The sequence below is a fragment of the Bos indicus x Bos taurus genome, chromosome 21 (genome assembly GCF_003369695.1).
Source record: "Bos indicus x Bos taurus breed Angus x Brahman F1 hybrid chromosome 21, Bos_hybrid_MaternalHap_v2.0, whole genome shotgun sequence".
NCBI lineage: Eukaryota > Metazoa > Chordata > Mammalia > Artiodactyla > Bovidae > Bos > Bos indicus x Bos taurus.
The window spans coordinates 33,025,767-33,045,385 of record NC_040096.1 but is presented as its reverse complement, the minus strand read 5'-3'; the positions used below and the strand labels follow the sequence as shown (position 1 = coordinate 33,045,385).

General features: G+C 56.0%; 1 protein-coding gene across 1 annotated transcript in view; it reads left to right on the top strand.

The window, feature by feature from the left end:
• The first annotated feature begins 8,489 nt into the window (after positions 1–8,489).
• Positions 8,490–19,619, top strand: part of LINGO1 (leucine rich repeat and Ig domain containing 1) — a 220,314-nt gene continuing 209,184 nt past the window's right edge. Inside the window, exon 1 of the transcript XR_003507403.1 lies at positions 8,490–9,707. The gene's annotated coding sequence lies outside the window, so the exon portion shown is untranslated. The remainder of the gene's footprint in view (positions 9,708–19,619) is intronic.

Below are 19,619 nucleotides of genomic sequence, written 5' to 3'. Positions count from 1 at the left end.
ATGCTCAAGAGATGGGCCTAAGCGGCCAGCATGGAGGTGAGCTTGGATTTGAAGCAGGGATGTCTACACCAAAAGTCATTTTCTTTTTAGCACATCATCCCAGGCAATGTGTGTAGTGCACACAGTCAAGTTACTGAGGGTCAAGGAAAGGTCAGAGAGGGCTCGTGCTGAGGGCAGGGCCAGCACTTGGGAATAGTAGTGCTGAGGACAAAGTTTCAATCAGGGAAGGCTTCCTGGAGGAGGCCACTGAGTGGTGTGTCCTTGAAGGCCATGCTCAGGAAGATTATGTGATTTGCCTAAGGTCACACAGCTGGAAGGTGGTGGAGCCAGGATTCCAACTACGTCTGCCTCCTTCCAGGGTCTCTGCTCTCAATCCCATAGGCTGATGCTCTCAGAGTATGGGGCCTGGTAGGGAGGGGCTTGGGGAGAAAGGGCCGGGAGCCAGAGGGTGTGTATGATGGATTTAGTCTCTTCCAGTTCAGACCAACTTTCTCCATTCTGTATATGGTCAAATTCCAAATCAACGAAGAGCAGAGCTTTGACCCTCAAAGTTTCAGAACACAAGAGCTGAGACTGTCCTAGTTTTACGGCAGATCCGACTCCAGGTATAGTGGCTTTTAAGTGTAAGTGGCCTGGGCAATTACTTAGCACCAGTGAACTGATGTGCACCCAGAATCTCCCTTGCCCCCCAGACTGATCTGACACCACGCCTGAGAGTTCATTCATCCACCGTGATGGATGTGCAGACGTGGCCTGACTGGTGTCTTCCTAGGAGGGAGCATTGCTTTGGTCCTCCCACTTGGCGCAGAGGGGACTTACAGACTCTTCTCTCCTGGACAGAAGGGGCAGAGGCCCCTTTCCTCTATGCTTTGCAGAAAGCCAGTCTGCCATGTGAAAGACTGGCTTGCCTGACAGAAGGGCAGGGAGCCACTGGGCACACCAGGCTGCAGCGGTGGCAGCCATGGCCAGTGCCAGCAGCTCACAGTGAGCATGCGGTATCAAATGGGGAGCGCTACTCTCCGTGCAAATTAAAAATTAAAATTAATCAAACACTCAAATTGATTTCCTTCCCGTCTGTTTCATCTGTTTGCTCTGCTGTGCCAGTCAGATCTAGCCTTGCCCAGCCCAGTTCATCCCAACTTCACGCCAGTGCTGGGCAGCTCAGGCTGCTGCAAAGGTCTCTGCATGCCTGGGGGAACCGCAGCCACCTCTTTCCAGCCTTGGGGGAATTGAGTAAGGGTCAACCCTGACAGGTCTCTGAGCATGAGACCTGCTGCTTGGCTTGGAAAAGGGGCTGGTGGAAAGAGAACAGCAGTCTGGTCCAAAGAAAATGCCCAGGAGTTCCCTGGTGGTCCAGTGGTTAAGAATCCACCTACCAATCAGGGGACACCAGTTCGATTCCTGGTCCGGGAAGATCTCACATGCTGCGGAGCAACTAAGTCCAGGTTCCACAACTTCTGAGCCCACACTCTAGAGCCCTCAAGCCACAACTACTGAAGCCTGCATGCCTAGAGCCCATGTTCTGCAACAAGAGTAGCTATCACAACGAGAAGCCCTTGGACCACAACTAGAGAAAGCCTGCACACAGCAATGAAAAGCCAGTCCAGCAGTAAATAAATAAATAAACCAAAGGAAATGCCTGTGTTGGTCCGGGAGGCAGAACCTTAGGGAACACTCCTAGGGTCATCATTAACTGACATTATGAGCCTGGGCAATCTTATCCCTTCTCTGATCTCAGTTTCCCCATCTGTGGAATGTGGAGAGAGAGGCAGATGGAATAAATCCCTCCTAGTTCCAGTGCTGGTCTACAGGCTGGATCAGCCTTCCCTGGGGACTGATTCTCCCTCTGACTCTCTGCTTCAGCCAGCCAGGGTCCCTGGCCTCTTTCCTCCCGAGCCAGCCCCTGATCTGTCACTTATCAGCTGTGCAACCATGGGCAAGTCACTTAACATCTCTGAGCCAAAATTTCCTTAGGGGTGAAATGGGGATGTTAATACCAGCACGTTGAGGAAGATTAGCGAGCAGGAGGTTTATTGGGATTGAGACCCATGGCAGGGAGGGAGTGAGGGAAGCAGGACGGGGCAGAGCGGGGAGATGGTTTGTGATGCATTCATAGCATAGAGCAATGGGAGTCTGGACCTGAGCTCTCTCTGTGGGCTCGTCCTGAGTTGGGACAGGAGGGTTCGGCCTTTATCCCCTGCCTTGGGCTTCCCTGGTGGCTCAGATGGTAAAGAATATGCCTACAATGCAGGAGACCTGGGTTCGATCTCTGGATCAGGAAGATCCCCTGGAGAAGGAAATGGCAACCTACTCCAGTATTCTTGCCTGGAGAAGCCCATGGGCTATATATAGTCCATAGGGTCACAAAGAGTCAGACACAACTGAGTGACTAGTACTTTCACTTTTGGTCATTTGTTGGATGCAGCTGCCCCTAGAGGGGCAAGGCCCTGGGCACGGAGCCTCTCTCTTCAGCTGAGGGGCAGGGGCTCATCTGTGGCCGGCCAGCCAGCCTCAACACTCCCAGCGACACCGAGGAGTGCTTCAGCCTGAAGGGGGTTCAAGCCGTGCACCGTGGTGCCCCCTACACAGTGCAGACCCTCAGGGAGGTGGGTGTGTGGGTTCCCGGGAACAAAGTCGCGAAGCCTGGCAGGGGTCAGCTCACAGGAAACTGTGTTGAGAGGCCATGGGGGGCTCCTCCTTTCCTCACCTCCACACTCAGACACTCACCAAGCCCTGCTTCTTGAATTCTTAAGTATCTACCCTCCATCCCACCCCATCCCCTCACCTGGAAGACCCCATTGGCTGCTTCTCCAGGCTCTGACCTCCAATTTTACCCCTCCATCTATCTTCTACACAGGAGCTGGAGGGAGTGTCCACAAATTTGGATCTGATTATCTGCCTCACCTTAAAATCCTTCAAAGTACAGTGATCACCTCCCATGACATTCAAGGACCTTGGTGACCCGGCTCTGATCCCCTGCCCTGCCCTATCTGCTTTCCTGCCCCTTCCTTGACAGTGTGGGTGCTTTCTTATTTTTCTGTCTGTTCTCAGCAGTCCTCACTCCATTTTTCTCTCCCTCCCTCCCGCTCTCCCTCCCTGGCTTCCTTCTTTCATTCAAACACCATCCAACTGGCCAGCACATGCTCCCTAAATGCCTGCAGTAGCCAGGCCCGGGCTGATGGGTGCTGAGGACTCAGAGATGACCTCTGCTTGCACTCGGGCCTCCTCAGGCCCCCTTCCCCTGCCCAGTGAATTCCTATGCGCCCTTCAAGGGCAGCCAATCCACAGCCTTTTTGGGAGAGCCTGATCCTATGGACACCAGCCCAGGTGAGCTTGGGAAGCCCCCTCATCTCTTCTGAGGCTCAGGCCCAGGCACCATGGGCTCCTGACTCTTAGTTCTGTGATCCTGCCAGCCACCTTGACACAGTACCTACCACTCCAGAACTCAGAACCTTGGCTTTCCTCTGTGGATGTGCCTGTCTGCCTACAGCCTTTGAGTTCCCCAAGGAGCGGGCCCCCCAGGGCCTGGCACAGAACACATCCCCTGTGAGTGGGAGCCGAAGTGTAGGTCTGTCCCCCAAACTGTGCGTACACTCAGGTCCTTAAACACCCCCTGCCTCACTGGCCTCCCAAACTGAAATTCCAATCCCATGTCTCAGTAATAGGCAGGGTCACCTCTCTACCAGATCCTCAACAACCACCTCTCCTGCTGCCCTTGGCATCCTCCTTTCCTGACTGCCACCCCCCAGGTGACTGTGATGGGCTGCAGGTCCCCAAAGTCTGTACTGGTCACAACCCTGTGATTCGGTTTCCATATCTGTAAGTGAGGCCAATCCTTGTTCTCATTTCCTGGGCTGTAGTGAGGCTTTGCGGAGAAGGCACACGGGATAGACTTGTGGACAGCAAACCGCTTCCCCACTTACAGGTAGGTGTGATTGTCGTAGAAAAAGTTGATAGAACAGAACTGTGAACTGACCTGGCCTGGGCTGCGGCTGACCTGGGGGCAGCATCCTTATGATGGACCCTTAAAAAGATAAGGCCGATCAGAGCAGCAAGTACAACTCAGAGGAGCGAGGTTCCCACAGGGCAGAGGGCATTGCTGCCCAGAGAGGGAGCAAGTGCTGAAGCGGCCCCCTCCAGCTGTTGTCTGGACCCACATAGGAGCACTGGGAGAGGGAAGGTGGCACCCCAAGAGTCACCCTTCCCTGGACTTCCTATTGGGAGGTGTGTGGTGTCCTTGGGGAGGGCAGCTGGCTGTGGTCTTCTGGGGGAGGTTTTAAAAGGTCAGCTGGGAGACTTCCCTGGTGGTCCAGTAGTTAAGAATCTGCCTTTCAACACAGGGGACTTGGGTTTGATTACCTGATCAGGGAACTAAGATCCCACACTTCCTGGGACAACTAAGCCCGAGCACCACAGCTACTGAGCTCCGTGCACCACAATTGGAGAGAAGCCTGTGTGCCACAACTAAGACCCCATCTAGCCAAAAATAAATAAATAAACAAATATTTAAAAAAAATCAGAGGTCAGTTGGTGTGTCTGTTTCCCCCAGTGCTGTTGACATCATGGTCCCAGGAGGACACTTGGCAAGGGAGCAGTGCCCCTGATAGAGAAGGTGGAGGTTATACCAATAAGCCGTTTATTCATCCTCTCTTCTCCCAGGGAGATAGGAGGGGAAAGGATGACACCCTTTTACAGATGGGAAAACCAAATGTGCAAGGAATCCAATTCAGCTCTTACAGGCCAACAGTGATTCCCAAACATCTGATGGGGGAGAAGTGGGTGAGGGCATGGGCCATGCTGGGGTGGAGGGGAGGAGGAAAGCCCCCTTGGAGTGCTTCATTTGGGAAGATAAGCTCAGGAGGAGAGGCGAGATGGGACGGCACTGGGCCAGCAGCAGACCCCAAGAAGCACCCTACTCCATACCCCTGCAGGGCTCTAGGCCTTGAATCCTCTGGCTCAGGCAGGATCATTTTGACTGTTGTGTCTTTTCCATTTGCTTATTACAGGATCAACCAGAGATGGCAAAGGAATCAGTCTAATCTTTGACTTACAGTTATGAGGGACAGAGAGACGTGGGAGCTGACCAAAGTTATTCAGCCAGAGGCCAGGTGAAGGCTAAGCCAAGGTCTCCTGTCTCTCCCTGGCCTGGCTTACCAAGCTGTCAGTTCAGCGGCAAGTCTGAGCCTCAGCATGTCGCACCTTGTGCTAGGGCTGGGGCATCGGAGGAAAGGGGTGGAAGTGGTCCCTGGGTGCAAAGGTGCTGAGTGGTGGACTGGGGAGCAGTTGGAGGAACAACAGGCACTGTCCTCTGCTTCAAACCTCCAGGGCCAGCCCAGAGCCACCAGGCTAAACATTCAACTCCTTATGGGGTCCCTTGGAACCTGGTGCCCTGGCCCCATGCAGCCCCATCTCTAATCCCCTCTCCTTATGCTCTGGCCACAGGGCCTTTCTCTCCTTCTTCTCAACACAGGGCTTTTACACAAGCTGTTCCCTCTCTCTGGGGCCCCTGACTGCTCCAAGTTAATGTCTACCCAACCTTCTGGAGCTAGGTCAAAACGTCACATCCTGTGGGAAGCCTTTTCTGACCCTCAAGACCAGACTGTGCCTCAACCAAATAGCTCCACAGAGCTTCACGGCACTTGTCCTAGTTGTGATTTTACGTTTCTTTGCAATGTAAGGTGTTCTCTGTCTTTCTCTGGACTCTAGGTCCTCTGATGTGTATTCCCTACACCTGGCCCGGAGCCTGGCATGGAGCAAGCCCTCAACAAATGTTTGTGGAAAGAATGAAGAAAATGGCACTCAGTTCAAATCCTGGAAGTGCACGCTAAACTTCGGCTTCCTCTTCTCTGAAATGAGAATGATAACACCAGAATTAGTGTAAAGATGAACCAGTGAATGAAAACTCCTGACACACAGTAGGTTAAGAGTACAAAGGAGGAGAGAGATTGGAGAGGGCAGGGAGTTTTCAGGGGAAGCCGTCTAGGTATGGAAGGACTTGAGAGGTGGATGAATTTGGGGAAGCCAAGAGGTGGTAGGACAGGTGGGAAAAGACTTGGAGGTGGGGAGGTGGGATGAGAGACAGCAAGGAGAAAGCCTGACTGGGTGGGACATTTCTCTCTTAGTGACCCTACTTCCCACCCTGATTCAGGAAGCCAGTTATTGACTGAGAAGGCCGGCAGGAAATGCCCACTGTCTCCTGGGATTCCATGCAGGCCACTTAGCCCCCGGCCAGACCTGACTTAGTGATTGGGTCTGGGGAGCAGCCAAAGTCTTCCCCCACTGGCCTGTGGACCCAGACGAAAACAGCAGAGGAGCTGTGAGCAAACATCAGTAGGGGCACTGACTCAGCCCGTGTAGCAGGAAGCAGCTAGTTCTTAGCTTCGCATGAAGGAGCATCTTCCTGGAGCTGCCCACACTGGCCTGGCCCCTAAACTCTGCTGCTGTGGCAGTGGGGAGTGATTCCTCCATGTGTCTGTTCATATTCATGCCTTGACTTTCTGTAAAGCCTGCTGGGAGGCAAAGGCAGTAACAGCTCCTGGTCACTAGCACAAGGGCAGGACATCTGAGGGTCCCAAGAGTCTTTTGTATCTGTCTGCCTCTCTGAAGAATTTCTGGATAAAGGGACATGGCCTGGACTTGTTGAGGGAAAATAAACGACTTAGATGTATGTTCATTGCCCCTTTTGGGCACACCAGCTTGTCCCATACTTAGGAAAGAAACTGAGGTTCAGAGAGGGTGTGCTACTTATCTGATGTTGCACAGCAAAACTGGGGACATAAATTCCCAAGCACAAGCACAAAGGCTGTGTGGCTTCCAGCATAGGAGAGTGGGAGAAATGGAAGGGGATGTAGACTGCTACTCTGCTTGGATGTCAGGGACTCTGGGGAAAGGCTGTTTGTCTCTGGTTGGCTTCCCTAGGGTCCACCTGCAAGCCCTGGGAAGACTCCTCAGGAGGTGTGTTGAGCCAGAGCAGGTAACAGCCATGAGCTCATTTCCCTTGAGGCCCCCGGAAAGTCTGGTAGGAAGGCAGAAGGAAAATGGCCAGGGAAGGAGGGAAAAGGGAGACAGCAAGCACTTTGGGGATGGTCCACAGAGCCAAGGCCAGGTGTGTGGAAGGAAAGGGACATTCGCTGAATGCTTCCTGTATGCGGGGTCATACTTGTGTATCATTCCTCAGGAATTCTTTGCCAACCTCCTTGGTGGCTGAGTATTTTTATTCCCATTGTACAGAAGAGGACACTGAGGCTGGGACTGGCACTGGGCATGACTTGACAACTAAGTCTGGGGTCTTTGCAGGGCACCTTGGTGGGTGGGTGCTAAAGTCTGACCCTTCCAGGACTCACAGCACCACCACAGCCAGGCCTGGGCTTCTTTCATTTCCAGCTCCGGTCAGCAGGGGGAGGCTGTGCTGCGTCTGGCTGGAGAGATTGGGAGCAGAGGTTGGGACTTGGCTTAAGAACAGGAAAGAGGAGGTCTCCTTCAAATGCTCCTGGATTTGGGGAGCCCTTAGCAATGCATCTGTGATGGCTGAAGGATGAGCAGGGTTTCTCCCTAGACTGTGTCGTCCCCACTATTACCCCTGAACAAAGTTGAAACTCCTCAACTCAAGGCTATTAGAGCTTCTCTTCGCCTCCTCCCCCCACACCCCCCAATATGCTGTGCTGTGCTTAGCCACTCAGTTGTGTCTGACTCTTTATAACCGCATGGACTGTAGCCTGCCAGGCTCCTCTGTTTATGGGGATTCTCCAAGCAAGAATACCAGAGTGGGTTGCCATGCACTCCTCCAAGGGATCTTCCCAACCCAGGGATCAAACCCAGGTCTCCCGCATTGCAGGTGGATTCTTTACCAGCTGAGCCACCAGGGAAGCCCAAGAATATTGGAATGGGTAGCCTATCCCTTCTCCAGGGGATCTTCCCGACCCAGGAATCATACCTGGCATCCTTTTCTGCTTCCCACACCTAGGTCTTTGCATATCCTCTTGAAATGGGATGCTCTTTCTGCCCAGTCAACTCCTACTCATCCTTCAATACCTAGCTTCAATGTCAACTCCTTCAAGAGCTTTTCCAGACCGCCTGCACCCCGCAAAGTTCCGTCATACTTCCTGCTCTTACAGGGAGGAGGGACTACTACCAAATCAGAGCCCCCAGAGATGATGGAACTCAATGTCCTTCCAAGGAAGTGTAAACTGAGGTCAGAGAGAGGCAGGCATTTGCCCAAGGTCACACAGCCCAAGAGTGGGAGGCCATCCTGTGAGCCCTGTCCTCTCGGCATGACAGGTGTCCTCATCCTGTGCTCAGATCCGGACAGCTGCTTCCCTGATCCCTCCTCCCCACCGCCCCGCAGTGCCGGGCGCCCAGCCTGCACCGCCCCACACCTCCAGCGTGCCCCTAGGCTTAGCAGCCAACAAGCACTGAGCGCCCCCTGGATGGCGCGGTCCACAGGTCTCCTTGACTCACCCTCCAGCCCCGGAGGGCCGGGCTCAACCTCGGCGGACCGGGCGCCGCCCGCACGGCCCCGGCTGCACCACCGCCCCGGACTGTGCCGGCGCACGAGGCCGCCCTCCTCGGTGCCCCCGGGTGGGGCAGGTCGAGCCCGGTGCGCTATCCCTTTAAGCCCGGGCGAGATGGGAGCTGTCAGCGACAGCCGAGGCTAGCGCGGGACGTCGCCGCCCGCCAGGCCGGAGCGCGGAGCCGCGGAGAGGGCGGAGAGCCGAGGGGGCGGTGGGGCCCGGGCGCGGCGGGTCCCCTCGCCGCCCACTGTGCGCCGGAACCCTGGGCCCGGCGAGTGGCGGGCGGCACCCCAGTGTAATGCAGAGAATGTGAGGGCAGCGCAGGCCGGTGGAGAGGAGGCGGCGGCGCGGGAGAGGGCGTCGGCAAGATAGACGGAGAGGCAGCCGGAGAGACGGAGGACCGGGATCCGGGCGGGTGCAGGTGGGAGAAGGGAAACGAGATAGGAGAGGCAGCGACAGAAAAGAGGGAAAAAGAGGGAAAGAAAGGAGCGGGAGAGCACGCGGCTGCGGGCGGCGGCGCAGGCGAGGAGCAGGGAGCCCGCGCCTCTGGGTGGGAGCACCAGAAGCCGGAGTCAGGCGCCGGGGCCGGAGATCAGGCGGAGAGCACGGCCGCAGCCGGGCCGGCAGGGTGAAGCAGCAGGGACGCCCGAGGGGGCCCCTCTGGGAACACCGGCGGGTCTAAGGCGGGGCCAGCCCGGTAGGCCCGCAGGGTCACTCCGCAGGCTCCGCGGGCCGCGCTCCGGGGGCTCCCGGCGGGCCGGGGCCTTTGTGAACGCCCCAGGAGGGCAAGAGTCGGGAGTGCGGAGCCGGTTGTGCGGCGGCGGGGGTGTGTGCGCGCCCAGGTGTGCGCGTGTGTGCACGAGTGTGAGCGCCCAAGCAGTTGGGAGCGCGCGTTAGGGATTCTGCTGGCATCGCAGTGTGGAGAACTGGAGGCAGGAGCGGGGCGCGCAGGGGAGCGCGGGGCCCTCCCGTGCACACGCACACGCACCGCGCGCGCGCACACACACACACACATACACATACACACATACATACACTCGCGCACACGCCCTCCCTGCCTCGCTCGTTGCCGCGGCCACCATCTCAGAGTCGAGCCCTGCGTAGCGGGAACCCGAGCCGGAGCGGGAACCAGAGAGGAGCCCAGCGGGGGAATGCGGCCCCGGAGCGGAGCTGCGCGCCGACTGCGCGCCCGGGACGGTGAGTGTGGCTGGGCAGGAGGGATGCTGTGGCGGGGCTGGGGCCGCGGGGGCGCAGGCCGGGAAGCTGGGGTGTCTGCCCGCCGGCAGCGCCGCGTGCGCGGCCTCTGATTGGGCGGGAGCCTCAGGGGCAGCGGGTGGGAGGTGGGGTGTTGGGTGCGCGCCCGTTGTGAGGGGAGTGCACGCGTGGAGCTGAAGGGGAGCGCGCTCAGCACCCCGGTTCGTGACCGCGCTCTCGCCCGCTGCGCGGCCCCGCCTAACCATCACCTGCCATCAGAATCCCGGCGACTTGGAGCAACTTTGCGTGTGGGGGCAGAGGATGGAGGCGCTTTAATGGTGGAACTCCGGCCTTTGTCGGAGAGAACGCGAGGGAGGAATGGGCCGCGTGCCGTGCCGCCCGGCCGGTCAAGGGGGAACATCCACTTTATCAGCGCAGCCGCTGGCTCTCGGGGACACCGGTTCAGCCCCGCGGCGTCGCTCTGGAGGCGCTGGGGGCGCTGGATTCCCGTGACCCTGCCAGGGTCAGATGGGACCGCGGGGCGACGGCTTCCCGGCCTCACGGCCGCGAGGTCATCTTTGCACCCAGGCTGAGGACGCGGGTTTGAGATTTGGGAGTTGGGAGACGTGCCTCTGTGTGTGTGTGACCCTGCTCCTTCTGCTCCGTGGGATGGCGGCTGGAAGAAGGGAACTGCCAGGAAAGTGCATCCCATCAGCCCTGGCCCCCAAGGAGCTCCCAAGAGCCTAGGGATTGGAAGGGGAATCACTAGGCCCCCAGCCTGGTGCCGCCCCGCCCCTCCCCCCCTCCCCACCGCCCTGCTTTTCTTGGAACCATGTTCCTGCTGCCTCACTCTGTGATGTGGTTGATTGTGCTGTGCCCCCATCCTCACCTCCATCTTCTGGCATTCCTGTCCTCTGCTAAGCTTACCAATTACCCCTACCCCCACCCCCTCTGCCCCCAGTGCCAGCCCTGCCTCTTCAGTAAAAGGTAGGATGGTCGGGTAGTCCAGGATGGTGCCCTGAGAGGTGCGGGAGGCCAGGGAGGCCAGTGTCCCAGGAGGGAGAGGCCCAAGAAAGGGAAAGAGGCTCCCTGCAGGCCCCTCCACTTTACTGAATTCTCCCTGCTTCCAAGCAGATTCTTCCTCCTCTAGGAAGCCTTCTCTGATTGCTCCCCGTCTTTCCTTTCAGCTTGGGATTCTGGGATGGAGCAGCCGAGTTTCTCAGCCGCCCTTGTCCATGTGCCTCGCTCCCTGGCACTCAGTGTGTGAGCCCGTGGGGTCAGAAGTCTTGTTCTCAGCCTCGATGCTGGGTGGAGGGTGGTGATGTTGGGCCGGTCTGTATCTCCCTGAGTCTAAGGGGTATGGTAATATCTACAAGTTTTCAGGCTTAGACCTACTTCCACCTCCACTGCTGCTCCGCGATCTCTCTGCTGCCTGGTGAGAAGGGAGGGGCCGTGGGCACGTTTCCTCTCCGTTTCAGAGGAGGATGTTGAGGCAGAGATGGAGCTAGGGGAATGGCAGTCAGTCCCTTGCACCATGAAGGTATCCTTTAACCCTTATCTTTGCTGAGGTGGGAGGGCGCAGGGAGGGCCCTCAAGCCTTCTTTATTGACCTGGCAGCAGGGCTCTGGGGATCTGCTGCTGGAGGGTCTCCCCAGGGCAGCTCTCTTGCTGCTGTGACCAACACACTGTCCAGATGGTTGGGGAGATAGGCACAGCCGTTGTCAGCCTGATTCTCCTGGTTTGATCCCAGCCTCATCTGGGCAGACCCCAGAGTCCGCCTGGTCTCTGCTTGATGGTTTGCAAACCTATAATCCTTGGCACTGGGATGTCAGTGTCATTCTGGGGATCAGAGTGCTAGCCTGACACTCTAGGTCCTGTCGTTGTCCTCCTGCTTGGATCCTGGAACCCTTCCTACTATTCTGAGGTCTCTCCCATGGAGTCCCTTTCTGGGCCAAAGAGCTCACCGTCAGGTGAATGGGCTCCCCACACAGAGGTCCAAATGTGCACTGGGGGTGGGGATAGGGCCTGATGGTTATGGGGACCATTTCCTTCCCAAGTGGCCCACCTGAGACACAGGCAGCTAGAGTAGCTCTCAGCTCCAGGCAGGTGTCTGTGCCCATTCTCCCCAGCGCAGTCCTGATGATGCCCTGGACTTATCCCCAGGGTCACTCGGGCCCTTGAAGACCTCAGGGGGGAAGAGCTGTTGTCCAGAAGTGACCAAAGCTCATCTGGGGGTGGGAATGCTGGGGGTAGTGGGGGTGGTCTACTGGGTTCTGTGGCGGCTCCCTCAGCCACTTTGCTGGCTTCACTCTGGGGCAGCCTCTCTCTGCCTCTGCCTCTGCCCCTTCCTTTCTGCCAGCTTCAGCTGACTCGGTCTTTCTTAGCTGTCATTCCCCTGCCCCCCCCCACCCCCTTGCCCCCCACCTCTTTACCCTTTTATCCCCCTGTGGCTCCCTGAGCTCTGGACATTTGCTCCTTTGTGTTGACCTGACTGATGCTCTGGTTGGTACCCAAGCGGCTGGAACATAGCCAGCTGTCTGCTTGGCCCCACCCCTGTCATCAAGACCTGCTTGAACCCTGCCCTGGTTCTCTGACCCCTACCCCAATCCCCCATCCCCAACTGACTCCAGCAGGGTGAGTCCTCCATATGGGGCCTCAAGCCAAGGAGAGAGAGAGAACATGGAACCTCATTGGCCCCTGATCTGGGGGTCAGGGGTGAAAGCCCCGTCAGGTGCTCCCAGCCCCTACTGGCTGCCTCCTGTAGGAAGATGACCACTCCCTGCTCTAAACCTCCTGACTGGGAAGGAGTCCTGCTCTGCGTGGCCTCCTTAATTTCCTTGTCCATCCAGGCCCTGACCCTGGTGTGTTTGTGTTTTAAATTATAACAAACTCAGTGATAAGTGGGCTTCCCTGGTAGCTCAGCTGGTAAAGAATCCGCCTGCAATGCTGGAGACCCCAATTCTATTCCTGAGTTGGGATGATCCCTTGGAGAAGGGGTAGGCTACACTCCAGTGTTCTTGGGCTTCCCTGGTGGCTCAGATGATAAAGAATCCACCTGCAATGCGGAGACCTGGGTTCGATCCCTGGGTTGGGAAGATCCCCTGGAGGAGGGCATGGCAACCCACTCCAGTATTCTTGCCTGGAGAATCCCCATGGACAGAGGAGCCTGGCAGACTACAGTCCACAAAGAGTCAGACACGACAGCGACTAAGCACACAGTGAGAAGTCGTTGATTGGTCTGGGCCTTGGGGTAACTTGAGAGGGTAATGTTACCCCTGACCACTCAGGCCTCCTTTGTGGGAAACTGGGGGCCACCCTGGCCAATCAGATTCTCTTTTGTGGGCTTCCAAGGCCTCAATATCTGCTCCCAGGAACCGTGTCTCACTTGGCCTTGCTCTTTACTGCCTGGAACTGTCCACCTGGGGATCACTCCATATTGGGGGCCTCTCTTGCTTTGAGGCCTGGGAGCTCATACTGAGGGTACTTATGACAAACCTGGGTCCATCCCTGGATGAGCTCTGAAAGGAGTCACAGACAAAGACCCACACCCCTGGGTATAAGGCAGGCTGGGCTAGGCCCCGCAAGGTACAGGGAAGGGAGGCTGGCAACGGGTTGTTTCAGATGGACCCAGAAGGGCTGACCTATTCAGGTATTTCTGACACTTGGTGGATGCTCAGGAAATGTGCTGGATAAGTGAATGAGTGGAGGATGCGACTGAGTGAGGGCTTTCCAGGCAGATGGCATAGTGTTAGCAAAGGCTTGGCGGTGGGAGGCGCCAGGCACGGGGGAACGTGTTTGCAGTGGAGTGGTTCCTGCAGGGGCACAGCATGCACAGAGCAGGTTGGCACAAGACGGAGGAGGATCTTGAGTGCCCAGCTGAGGAGTGTGGGCTGATTTCGTATTCAGAGGTTGTAGGGGTGAAGTTCTGGAGGGACGCGATCAGATTTGCAATTTAAACCGCTCCCTCTGATGGTCGTGGGAGTGTTGGCTGGGAGAGCCAGAGGCAGGGCAGCCGTCCTAGAGCTGCTTTGGGAGTGCAGGCTGGTGGTGGGGACAAGAGCAGGGCCAGGGGCCTTGCCAGCCTTTGCTGGGATGGCCAAGGGGCTGTGCGTGGTTCCCTTTCCGATGGAGGAGGAAGAAATTTGGGCTGGGTGGGGAGTCAGGTGGAGTGACGCAGGCCTTCAGAGTGAGGCAGGGTCTCTGGTGTCACCATTCCCACCTCCTGGGCATCCAGAGTCGGCAGGCATCTGGTGTCAATAAATGTGTCTTTGTTACTGGCCCTTCCCCTGTGCGCACTTGAGCAAGTTCCTGAAGTTCCTTGGGCCTCAGTTTTTATGTTCGTAAAATGGATAAGTTTGTCTTCCTGGAGACCTGGAGTGAATTTGGGTGGAAGTCAGTGACTTGGGAAGTGGAATGCAAGGGGAAGCGGTAGAGGGCTGGTCAGCATCGCTATTTGACGGAGGAAGAGTTGGAGGCCCAGAGAGGGGCAGTGACTCACACAAGGTCATAAAGCAAGTTGGGGGCAGGGGCTCCAGCCGGGGGTTTTCCTGGCTGTGCCTGTGGCCTGTAGGGCAGGGTTGGGTGGGGTGCCCGGGGCTTCGGGGCCTTCACAGAGGGCTCCTCAGGCACTTGCTTCAACTGTCCAGCTGTCAGGGAGAGTATGGGGCCATATGGCCACATCAGGGGAGGAGCCCGCCACCCAGGAGGGATAGCAGCTGCCACTCTGGCCTTCTGGATCTATGAGGGCACTGTCCACCCCCAGGGTCAGGGCGGGAGGAGGCCAAAGTGGAACCTCAGTGTCTAGGTTGGTTTGGACATGGAAGCTGGGCCTTGGCAGGTGGCCCAGTCTCAGCACCCATCTGCCAGGGCAGCTGGACAGGCGGCTCCATGCCCAGGACTGATCCAATTAACTCAGGACCAGCTGTGCCAGACACCTCACCCCCATTCCCCATGCCACTCCTCTGGCCCTGCTGGTCCACAGGCCGTGGGGTAGCACAGTGCCTCTGATATCGGGGTCTCAGGTTTGAATGGAGTATATGTGTGTGACACGCAGCTCAGATGTGACATGCAGCCTTACCCTGATCACTGATTCTGTAGTTTTGAGATTTTGGAGTATGGAAATGGGCCCCTCAGTTCAGTCTGGTGTGATTAAAAGGGCTTGTCTTGGGCATGGGAACCATCTGGAACTGAGTCTGAATTCTGCAAATCACTTTTCTGGCCTCAGTTTCCTCATCTCTTATGTGAGAATGATAACCTACCTTCTTGGGGTGTCATTAGCATACTTTGAAATAATACATATAAAGCATGCACTAGCTTGATACACTGAAGAATCTCAGTAAGTGTCAGTCATGTTTTGCCCTCTGCTGGGAGACAGAAGTGAGTTCTGTTGGAGTTTCAGTCTCTAGGCTGAAGTAAAGAGGAGCCTTATTTTTCAGGAAAAAATTTGCTTTATAATTTTATGTGGTAAGTGCATGCTCGGTTGTGTCTGACTCTTTGTGACCCCATGGACTGTGGCCCACCAGGCTCCTCTGCCCTTGGAATTTTCCAGGCAAGAATACTGGAGTGGGTTGCCATTTCAGAGGATCTTCTTGACCTAGGGACCAAACCCATGTCTCCTGCATATCCTACATTGGCCAGCAGGTTCTTTACCACTAATGCCACCTAGGAAGCCCAATTTATAATTTTATAAGTCAGTTTTTATACTCCATCCCTCATTTAGTCTCCATGGCATGCTGTAAAGTAGGCAGAGAGCACCATCCAATTTCACAGATGAAGAAACTTGCAAGCGATTCTCCAGAGTCACACAGTGAGTTGGCCTTGACCCTGTCTTTGGACTCCTGGTCCAGGACTCTTGCTGCCTTGATATGGGTCCCAAACTTCGGGGGAGTGGAGGCTGGGGAGAAGTGGGTCTGTCTTCAACGAAGTCTGTCTAGACCGAGCTTGGGGATTCTAGAGAGTCTCTGCCTAGCCCTGTCTCTGATACAGGTGCAGGGACAGGCTGCCATGGTGACAGACAGCCAATCCCAGCTGGGGTTACTGTGGGGGATGCTCAGTGAGGCAGTGATTGGGGCATTTCTCCAATGAAATGTCTGTCCGATATGGGGTAGGGGTGGGGATGGGTGTGTGTGTGTGTCAGGGAGCGTGGAGTGGGGAGCCTTTACCTCCTGGGCACCCTTGGACCCTGCCCAGGCAAGCAGGGCACTGCCTTCGGGGCTCTCTTCTGCAGAGAACACTGGGCTCCCCCAGCTGTGTGGCTTTGGCCAGGTCACCGTGTGTTCCTCTTTGAGCCTCAGCATCCCTCTTTGTAAGTGCAAGATAATCCCCTCCCTGCCTGCCTCCCAAGGCTGTGTTTGGGACTCTACTGTAAATACATGTTTTGATACAAACATCATCTTCCACAGCTGCGAGGCCAGGCATCCCCCGTCCTACATCTGCGGGTCCTGTGATCACTCAGCGGTTCTCTTGTTGGGTGCTTCCTCTGGGCCGGGCTGTGCTGGCTGCTCTGGGGACAGAGATGAGTAAGACTAGCCCCCGCCCTCGTGGGGCGGAACCTGCCAGCAACTGTGGACTCTGTGGCATTTAACGGTCCTTCCAAACACATGCTGGTTGTCACGCTCCCACTCAGCATCCTCCAAGGGCTCCCTGTTCCTTAGACTGGCGTCTGGACCCCTCAGTGTTTTGCAAAGTCCGATTCTCCCCGCACCCAGCCATCTCGTTCCATAGTCCTCTGTGCAGTTAGGCTCTACCCAACGCCACTCATGCTCCCCTTCTCACGCGCTGTGGCTTTCCTTCCTCCAGGGGTTCACCCTGATGACCACCCCCCAACCTGAGTCCTTCCTCCATCTCTGCCCACAGATCCCACCCGCTTTTCCACACTCAGCCCAAATGCTGTGTTTAGAAACCCCTCCTGGCTCCCTGGTCCCACCACTGGGCTTCCCTGGTGGCTCAGATGGTAAAGTGTCTGCCTGCAATGTGGGAGACCCGGGTTCGATCCCTGTGTCTGGAAGACCCCCCTGGAGAAGGAAATGTCAGTCCACTCCAGCACTCTTGCCTGGAAAATCCCATGGACGGAGGAGCCTGATAGGCTACAGTCCATGGGGTCGCAAAGAGTCGGACACGACTGAGCGACTTCACTTTCCCTTTCACTTTCCTGGTCCCCCTAGGTGGGAGCAGCTTTTCCTTCCTCAGAACTCAGAGCAGCGTATCTGCTTTACGTTTTGCAAACACTTGCTGTGCACCTACTGTATGTGAAGCCTACTGTGTGCAAGGCCTGCGATACATGGCAGTTGGTCTGTCCTCATGGCCTGGGAATGCCTTCGTGGCAAGGACTGGGCTTATTCATCCTGGGCACCTGGCAGATCCAGGGACCTGGGACCAGATGGGCTGACCAGGGCATGTGGCCCATCCCTCAGAGCCTCTGTGGCCACTGCCTCTTCCTCTTCCTCTTTGGGTCTGGAGATTCCGGCTGAGCCCAGGACATCTCTTTGAGAAGCTCTGAGTTACTGGCGGCTTTTCTGCTGAGATGCTCACTACACATGAGGCCTTCTCTCCTCTGGGAGGCTCCACCAGGCCAGGGGGGTGATGCCCAGTCACTGGCCACACATAACTCTCCCCGATGAATTGCATGGCATCCAGCAATTAGCAATTGATTATTTGGGGTACTGATAACTCTTCCATTATTGATTGGCGGAGGCGGTCCTGGCCAACGTTGGTGTGGGTCAGCTGGGCCTGGCTGGGAGATTGCGATCATGGTCATTTATTCCTGACCAGGATGCTCGTAAACAGGAACAAGAGAAAGGGAGGTGCTGGCGATCCTCTCTTAGATTCGCACTGCCAGGGCTGGGGTAGAGAGATAGGGAGGGGGTGAAGGGGAGCTTTCGCTCACTCTCACATCCCTTCCATGTTCTGCTTCCAGTCTCTCCTGGCCTGGGTCTCAGCTTTCCCATCTGTTAAGTGGGGATTTCAGTCTCTGTGGGGTAACACTGTGCCTTTGAATGAGATGCCTAAGCAGTCCCTGACTTGTCGTTATTTCTGGTTGATGGGGGTGGGGCAGGGGAGCAGCAACCTGAGGCTCAGAGAGGGTAGTGGTCATATGAGGATGGAGCCAGCATCAACATCTCTAATCCGGGGGCTTCCCTGGTGGTCCAGTGGTTAAGACTCTGAGCTCTCAATGCAGGAGGCCTGGGGTTCAATCCCTGGTCAGGGAACTAGATCCCACATGCTGTAACTAAGACCTGGAGCAGCCAAATAAATAAATAAAAATGAATATAAAAAATAAAAGATTTCTAATCCAGGGTCATTTTGAAGAAGGGCAGGGAGGAAGTGGGTGGGAGAAAGGTGGTGGGTGGGAGGAAGGTGGTTGGTCAGAAGAAAACAGTTGCTTCACTAAAGTGCTGTGTCTGGCTTCTGAATGTACTCAGGCTTCTAAATGTGGAGCTAGGACTCAGTGGAATTTGTGCAAAAGCGATTTCTAGGGAAACCACATAAAGGGGATGGCAGGGGGCATGTTTAACCTACTTAAGAGACCTAGCTGCCTTTCAGGCCTGCCGGGAGCAGGAGGCATTATTTGTGGGGTTCTGGCTCATGTGACCAATAAGTTGTTTTTTTTCACTTTTTGTTAGGAACATTTTCAAAGGTACAGAAAGATGGAGTAGTGTAGCAACTCCCATATACCCACTCACCTAGATTTAACAGTTGTTGACATTTTTCCACATTTTGCTTTATCTTTTTCTTTCTGGAGTAGTTTAGAGTAAATTATAGACATCATGACATTTCACCCCTAAATATTTCAGCATCCATCTCCAAAAAATATAAGAAAATGCTTGTCTCACCTCAAGTGGTCACATAATTCATTTTCTCCTTGAAAGGTGAGGATGCTCGAGAGATGCAGAGACTGAGGCCTGAAAGACAGTCTGGCCTGTCCACGGTCACACAGCACAGAGCGGGAGGGGAGGAGGAGTGGGATCTAGGAGGCTGCCTACAGGTGTCAGCCCAGGATTGCCCTAGACTGTGGGGGCGAGGCGAGGCAGGAAGCGGCCTGGAGCTGTGCAGGTGGCTGGGGTAGGATGCTGCTAGGGTGGTTCCTCTGGCTCAGGCTGGAGGTTCCGCCTGGAAACAGGAAGTGAGTCTCTTTTAGGATAGCCGGGGCTCTTTTCCTTTTGTTTGCTACGGGGATTAATCAAGAACTGCAGCGTCAGGAAAATCTAAAACAACTTCTTGTTTATTGTTTAATTTAGGAGACTGTTATCAGGCTCTGGCCATGCAGGGCCAGGGGAGCCTCTGCTGGCACAAGCGTAGGGCTGCCCACACCAGCCACTTTAGATGGCAGGATGGAAGGCAAGGGGAGGGCTGCCTGGAGTTTGGGGGCGGTATTTAGGGGCCCAGCCTGGATAGCCAGGGGCTTTGGGAGAACTGAGGGTGTGTGGGGGGCAGGTGGGGGGCTGCGCCTGAGATCTGGGCTGGGCTGAGTCTTTGGTAGCCTCAGAACAGAGAAGAGAAGCAAGGCACGGAGGGGTGGGCGGGGGCAGGTGCAGAAAGGAGGGCGGGCTTTGGCTGCCTCTAGCCATATGGAGGAGCTGTCTTCACTCTCCCGCCTGGGCCCAGTTTTCTCCTTGGGGAGGGAGGCCGGGTGTCCTCTGCCAGCCTAGGGCAGATGTGGGTCTCCCTGGGCCTCCTTGTCGCCTTGGGGTCAGGGTGATTCTGCCCTCCAGGCACCCACACATGCTTTTTCTGCCCTTAGTGCCCTTGGTGACTTGTGAGCACCTCTTGATTCTGTGAGGGTCACAGGAGTCACAGATATGGAACTGGAGAACATTGGAACTAGATGGAGCCTTGGAGATGATCTCATTCTTTTAGGCTTAGATAGGGAAACTGAGGCACAGGGAGTGGCCAACCCCATCTCAAGTGTCACATTGA